Source organism: Pinus tabuliformis, chromosome 4_2, assembly GCF_031772625.1.
Source record: "Pinus tabuliformis cultivar Carrire ecotype Pingquan chromosome 4_2, CPIR1, whole genome shotgun sequence".
In the NCBI taxonomy this organism is placed as follows: Eukaryota; Viridiplantae; Streptophyta; class Pinopsida; order Pinales; family Pinaceae; genus Pinus; species Pinus tabuliformis.
Genome location: NC_142304.1, coordinates 679,653,829 through 679,661,967, shown reverse-complemented (window position 1 = coordinate 679,661,967; position 8,139 = coordinate 679,653,829). Strand labels below are relative to the sequence as shown.

Genomic DNA, 8,139 nt, shown 5'->3' with positions numbered 1-8,139 from the left:
CAAGAAGTTAGAAGATAAAGTGAAGGGCACATCTGTTGAGGATACAATAAAGCATCTATTTGAAGGACATCATATGAACTACACCGAGTGCATAAATGTGGATTATGAATCTACAAGGAATAATTTTACGACATACAGCTCGATGTTAAAGGCTGCTGAGATGTCTATGCTTCATTTGATAAGTATCTTGAAGTTGAAAAACCTTGATGGTGATAACAAATATCATGCCGAGCAGTATGGACTTCAGAAGGCAAGAAAAGGTGTTCTTTTCCTTGGTTTTCCTCCCATACTAAAACTTCGGTTGAAGCGTTGAATATGATTTCATGCCAGACACAATGGTCAAGATAGATGATCGATATGAATTTCTACTTCACTTGACATAGACAGAGACAATGGCAAATATCTCTCTCTAGATGCAGATAGAAGTGTGCCAATTTATATACTCTTCATAGTGTTTTGGTTCAGAGTGGAGGTGTGCAGGGTGATCATCGTTATGCTTTCATTAGACCAGCTCTCTCATACTAGTGATATAAGTAATTTCTGCAAAATAGAGACACATGAGTTTTAGGCAAATTTTAGTGGAAAACCATTTTTATTGAAAAATTAGTTTTTGATTCAAAGGGCCAACGTAAGGTGAAGATTCACCGTAGCAGAAAGATAGGAAACGATGGTCTATTTTTAACTACAGTTGCAATTCAAAGGGTCCACGCTCCAGATTCTGTCTTTTAATTGGCCATCAACAAACAAAATGTAATGCTGCTCCTTTTTAGAGCAGACTTTTCCTATTCTCATGATTTTAGGTGAAACAGCCCCTATTCTCATTGATCTGTTTTCCCATTCCTGAGTCTATTTATTGTATGAAAATTTATGTGTAAAGGGTTCTGAGTTCTGAGAAAAGTGTGGGAAGAAAAAACCCAACACTATCACTGTATAGTTTTGACAGAGAAATAATTAAATGGTGCAGCTCTGATTTATAAGATTCTTGCGGTATGAGTTTTGGCATGTGTTTTTCCTTTCTGTTTCATATGTATCTTGTGATGTTTTGCAGTTCATTCATGATCATTTCTAGCTGAATACTTTTAAGTGAGAAAGGTAGAATTTAGTCATTTCTCTTCCTTCAGGAAGTGTTCAGTCTTTATGTGTTTTCTTCTGTCTGGAAAGGATTCATATATTAATGCCCTTTTCAGATTTCTTAAACAGTCTTTTCACCCCATTTAATTTCAATTCGATTGCTAAAATCTCATGCTTATCTCGCCTTATGAAATATCCTATGCCTTTGGTTAAATCTTTGCTCATGCTGTCCTTGTCCCATACAACCCAGCAACTTAGTCATTAAATCAAATATCGCTCATTCAAATTCATTTACTAGCCTAAAATCAGTTCCCATTTTAAGTCATCTCGCACCCTATTGCTCATTTCATCGAGATAGATCCGGAGAGAGCCCTCTCCTATCCTCGTAGGGCTAGCTATGAGGCTAAGCTTGGTTTGATGTTGCCTTGAACCTCGCCTTCGTTTAGCCTGAGGCAGATTTGAGCGCTAACATAGTGGCGACTCCGCCGGGGACGAGAATGGTTTGCTTGAAAATTGTCTTGCCCTAGTACATATCTCAAGTTCAGAGCTGATAGTTGATGGTGAACAACGATCAGACATAAGAAGACGGCTAAAAATCATTCACCTGGCGACTCCTTTCACTGAAGAATCTAGCAACCGGTGTTTCATGGTGACTCCACGACAAAGGGATCAGTAGCTTTGAGATTTCTTAAAATGGAACGGATTGCAAGAAGATACGCTCCCATGAGCTGAGATCACATTCTAGGCTTTCCAAATAAGATTTCGAAAGTAGATTGGTCAAGGAATTTGCCTACATTTAAATATGATGGTAAGAAGGACGCTTCTTTACATCTAGTTTGATTTCACATGCATATTCGTAAGTTGAAGGTTGATTTTCCTGAAGATTGCTTAATGAAGATATTCCTGGCCACTCTAGAAGGTGAAGCCCAATCTTGGTATGAAAGTTTTCCGCCTGCTTGTATTTACTATCTAAAGGATTTTCATGCCCTGTTCATTGAAAGATATAAAGACTCTTATCCATCATTAAATCTAGTTCATGACTGTTGCAAACATGCTTCTACTTTTATTGAAAGCCTTGAAAAATACTATGAGGATGATAATTTTACGGATGATGAGATCATGGAAGCCTGTGTGAAAACCCATTTCAGTAGTCTATAGAACTCTTAGAGGAAACTTTGCACTAGGATCAAAATCAGCAGGTTAAAGATTTCCATATGACTGAAAATGATGAAAAAAGAAGTCCTATTTCAGATCTGGTTGAAATAAATGAGGATACATAGGAAAATGATGTTCCAATCTGCGAAAATGATGATGATAAACCAGATCGAGAGATGGATTGTGATGAGGAAAAACATGTTGTTTCGGATCTCATAGAAGAAAATTGCATTGTTGAGGCTGCCTCAAATGAAGAAGATAGAGTTACAAGCCTAACTGCGCTCATCTCATCAGAACACAGCCTTCCTACCAAGGTAATTCAGTTAATCCATGAACAGTAAGAGGATATCTTCATTCAAGTAGGTGAAAAAGATTCTCTGGATGAATTTATGATAGATGACAGAAAGGTCATGCTTGAGTTTCATGAAACATTTGAAGTTTCTTTTCTTATGACTAATGAATGTAATGAGAATCTGGCTGTCATATCATATGAAGATAGCCTGCAAGATGTTTAGACTACCGAAGACCTGACCATTACGGATCCCATTTCAGATTCTTCTTCATATGTTTCGTGTTTTGAAATGTTCTTTGAAGAGGAAATCTGCTCATCTACTCGTTCAGAATTTTTTGAAGACCAGGAACATGCTCTTATTTATGAAGAAAAATCAGAAGCAAGAGAAAAAGACATCTCATTTTCTCAGCAGGAGGTGGCAATGGAAAATCTTCACGTTTTTCAAGATCCTCTGGCAAGTTTGTTGCAGCCAGAAGTGAAGGTGATTATTGTAGTGTTCAGTGATGAAGGAGATCATGGTAAATTATCTTTTTGGAGACCCAGTTACAAACATCCACTGTTGACCAGAAGATCTGATAGGAAGAATCAGTCAAGAAGCCATCTTCTTGATTGGTTGCATTGGAATTTTGATATAGTTTGAGGATATATTGTCTTGTAAGAAACACAAGTGGCCATGTACTGCCACCAAGCTTTAAGATTTAAGTCCAGGTCTTTGCCATTTTGAGTTAGTTTGTTAGAGTCAAGTTTTTTTCAGTCATGTCAGTTTGCATTTAGTCAGTTTGAGTCAAGTTTTTAGTCAATAAATTGATTCTTGTTGGTTTGTCGGAATAATGGACTCCATAGCCCAATGGACGAAGGCACTGTCTAGCTCTTCCAGAGATCTGTTGTTCTTGGCACCTCCACGAAGTGGCAGCTTCCATCCCAATTGGAGCCAATGTTAGACTTAGTCTTGTCAGTCCTCTGTCAGAGTCAAATTCACCAAGGTTCATTTCTCGTCATTTGCAGTCATCAAATGCAATTTTGGTAAAAAAGAGTCATTTTAATTCTTGAGTCCAGAGATTTTGTCTCAAGATGTGTGAAATAACGCCTACAGGCCAAAGGGAGCTTCAATAAGGTTTCACTTGAAGATTCACATTACTATTAATGCTGAAGGACATTTCTTCTTCAAAACTCTGTTTTGAAGAAGAAATTATTAAGTTCGTTTGATACATGATCGATAAGATTTTATAGTTCTTCAAGCAACCCTGCCCATCTTGCTAGGTTCAGTGGCTCCTATCCCTGCAAAGCATCAACATAAGAGTCATAATTTTAATCAAGCAGGACACTAAAAAGAGAAAACTTCAATATTACCCATATGACATAAATTGAAACTATGAATGGCCTCCATAAACAAAGAAAGACCCATCACTTGCAAATACAGAAATGGAGGGAGAATTTAGTGAAAATGATCATGTGGTTCAGATCGGGAAAAGAAAATAAGGAGTATGCACTCAAAAATAAGTGCGGAGACAAATGAATCTCGAGTAAAATTAGTGATTAGAGGTAAACTGGGCAAAAAATGTGCTGGAGTTTGCCGGCGCAGCGCATAGGCTGAGTGGTGCGATGCATTGGGCACGCGCGGCGCATTGGGTGCTCCTCCACAGTGTAAATTAACACTGGCGCGACGCACTAGGAGTGCGTGCGGTGCACAGAGCCCTAAGGATGAAATTCATCATTGATTCATCAAAAACTCAATTTGTTTCAGCTCAATTCTTCTCATGGCAGCTCAAGATGGGGTTGATATATTGTCTCCGTCAATCATACCTAATAGGCCACCTTCTGGGATTGCGACTTTCTTTAACCCAATAGACATGAGTTTGTTGTCCACTGTGAAAGTTGGAATATTTGGCGTTCAAGCTACAGGAAATGATGGACCTTCTCTAAAGAGTATTTTGTCCTTCAGCCCATGGATATTCACAGTGGGAGCTGTTTCCGATGATCGTAGTTATAATAATTCTATAGTTCTTGGCAACAATCTCACAATCTCAGGAGTTGGACATGCTCCTGGAACAGATGATGATGATATGTACAGTCTAGTTGCTGCAACTCATGCCGAAAATAATGGAACTGATGATATGTATGCCAATGAATGCCAAGATCCCAGTGAATTGGAACAACATCTAGTTGAAGGAAACATCTTGATCTGTAGCTACACAATAAGGTTTTCCCTTGGTCTACCTTATGTGAGACAAGCAGTTATGACTGCTAACAATTTGAGTGCAGTGGGCATCATCTTCTACATAGACCCTTTTGTGGTTGGGTTTCTGTTCAATCGAGTCCCTTTGACAATGTCGGGATTGATCATTTCCTCTTCAGATGATTCTAAGACTTTTCTGAAATACTACAGTGACTCCATAACTAGAGATGAATTTAACAACATTGTTAATTTTGGAGGAGTTGCCACAGTCCCTGGAGGATTGAAAGCAGATTACAGCAAGAAAGCACCCAAAGTCATGTATTATTCTTCAAGGGGGCCCAATCCGCACGACAATCTTTTAGATGCAACAGATATACTGAAACCAAATATAATAACTCCTGGTAATCTCATCTGGGCTGCTTGAAACTCTCTTGGCACAGATTCAGCTGAATTTGAAGGCGAGAATTTTGCAATGTTTTCGGGAACAAGCATGGTAGCACCTCATACAGCGGGAATGGCAGCTCTAATGAAACAAAAATACCCCAAATTTAAACTAGCAGCCATTGCTTCTGTACTATCCCCCACTGCATCACTCAATGACAATCAAGGGTTACTAATTATGGCACAGCACTCCTACAGCAATCCAGATGTCGATGCAATTTCGACCACACCTTTTGACATGGGAAGTGGATTTGTGAATCCAACTGCTGCCTTGGATCCCAGACTCATCTTCAATGCAGGTTATGAATATTATATTGCGTTCTTATGTGCCATAAATGGATATGCACCTCTTCTTCTCAAATACACCGGTGCTGTATGTAGTTCAAACGTTGGAATTAGTTATGACCTTAACGTTCCTTCAATCACAGTAGCTAGTTTGATCAATTCTCGTACCTTTAGAGGAGCTTCCTGAATATAGCAGGAAATGAGAGTTACAAGGCTCTTTGGAGTGTGCCATTTGGTGTTTCTGTTTCTGTTCCACCCACATCATTTACAGTTTCACATTGAAGCTTACAGTATTCCTCAATGCCACCGGTAATAGTACTGCACCTAGCTTTGGAAGAATCCTTCTGCTTGGAAGTCATGGAACACCTTGAAACGGTTAGTCTGACTAAATTTGTGGTACCCAAATGGATATTTGGAGTTCATAACCTCATGGACCTGGAGTTACAATACGATGACTCTATGGCCAATGTTTATAAAGGACTGACACTTTAATGATATGATTGCGGATTTTCAAATAAAATAAGTATTATTGCAACTGGGACAGGTGTTGTTTTAGCCTGTGATTGAGATAAACTAGGCGTTTGCCATGGGCTGGTGTATTATTTTCAGAAAAATCCATTGCCTGCCCCAAACCAACTTTTCATTATTAGCATGATGCGGTGTTCTTGCGTGGGAGCGAATTTTGGTTTAAAGGCATCTATGAAGGACTCCATTTCAATCGCTAAATGGCCAGTTCTTAAAGGATGGTATTTTCAACAAGATCTATCTTTTTGTTTTTGTATGGTGGCATATATTATCTTCACAGGAAATCGGGTGCTTTGAATATGATATTTGAATGCATTTTGTTTGTGATGGCGAAACAATCACTCAATATCCTCATTTTCATTAAAAGTTATTCAAACGGCAAAAGGAAAATGAAACAGTCAAAGACAAAAATTCACCACGGCTTCAAATAAAAATCAAAATAATCTCATTCCTTCTGCTCCAAAAATGTTTTTCGAATTAAATGGAGCTGCAGTTGTACAGGTGGCTGCCAAATACTCAGGGGTGGGCACGTCTTCTCCTCCAGTTCACTGATAAGAGATTCCAGCTTGTCCACGACTTGACAATTGGCGTGGAGTTTGATGCTCGCATGTTTACCATTGATAACAAATCAAATAAAACTTGAAATTGGGGACACAGCTGGATAGGTGTCATTCCAAGGAGTAGTTGGAGCATTACAGAGGAGTAGCTGGAGCGTTACTGGTTTATGACATCACAAGGAGAGAAGTCCAATGATGCAATGGTTTCTGGGCCTAAGAAATTTGAGTTTCCCAAGCTGCCCAGATACATCGATACTCGTGTTGCTGATATTTATCCTGTTACCAAGCCTGGTGATAGGCTTAAAATACTTAGCTCTAGAAACAAGTTTAAGGATGCTCCTTTGCTTCATAAACAGATAAAAGAGACCAACCAAGGTTCCGCACCATTTGATGTGAAGCTTTCATCAAAATTTATTTAGAGAAGGAATGGAAATCACACTTCATCTGGTAATCCAGATACCCCCATAAATAGTGCATATACAAATAAGAACACTGAACTGAAGGATGAGTGTCAAAAATATAACAACTTTCATAATGTTGCTGAGCTCTCTTCGAGTTCTCCTACTTTGTCTTCAACAACGACTGTTGATATGGCCAAGGCATTTAAGGGATTAACAAATAATAAGGCCTCAGCTGTTGTCACTCAACCTCATGACCCTCCAGGTTTATTGAGAAATTTATGATCATCCTTGCATGCTAACAGTTTTGGACATGATTTTCAAATAGCTGGAGATAGAGTACCTTTGGATTTGACCCTGAAAGTTAATATGCACCTAATTTCTTCCTCTTCACTTAACTGGTGCCATATGTTGAATAATACTAGTAAGTACATGGGATAAAATAATTCATGTTTCGGTTTGATTGTTCACATGATAAAGTACATGCAAACTATAATTGTTTCTCACAGTTCTCCCAACAGAAGGAGATTTCCTTTTGGAAAGCGTTGCACTCATGGGTGTACCCATAATCTATGTTACCACCATCTCTTATTTCTACTATGGCATTATCTGTTGCTCGTGTCAATGTTGTAGAGAGTGAGTTCCTATCAAAATGACAATCAGCTTGGGTAGATTCATTTCGTTCCATCTATCACAGGTTTAGGAAAAAGACGTGATATCTTTTATTTTTGCATTCAACAAATTATAGTCATGTTTGTGGGAGGTAGTTTAAATGCGAAAATGGAGAATACATGTGCTGCATATCTCACAAGATCCACTCGTGGGCTTCGAGCTCTTCTAAAGAAGCATGATGTAAGCTTCTCTATGCCTCTCTGTAGCATGGAAGTGGAGCAAGCTACAACAGAGGATTTGCAGGAGCTAAACCACTTACTCTATGAGAAGTTAGAAGGTAAAATGAAGGGCACAGCTGTTGAGGATACAATAAAGCATCTATTTGAAGGACATCATATGAACTACACCGAGTGCATAAATGTGGATGATGAATCTACAAGGAAGGAATAATTTTACGATATAGAGCTTGATGTTAAAGGCTGTCGAGATGTCTATGCTTCATTTGATAAGTATATTGAAGTTGAAAAAACTTGATGGTGATAACAAATATCATGCCGAGCAGTATGGACGTCAGAAGGCAAGAAAAGGTGTTATTTTCCTTGGTTTTCCTCCCGTACTACAAATTCG

The 8,139-nt window shown here is 38.7% G+C and overlaps 1 pseudogene; it reads left to right on the top strand.

Moving 5' to 3' along the window:
• The first annotated feature begins 4,275 nt into the window (after window positions 1–4,275).
• LOC149171260 (subtilisin-like protease SBT2.3 pseudogene) lies at window positions 4,276–5,791 on the top strand (annotated as a pseudogene).
• Window positions 5,792–8,139: the final 2,348 nt, after the last annotated feature.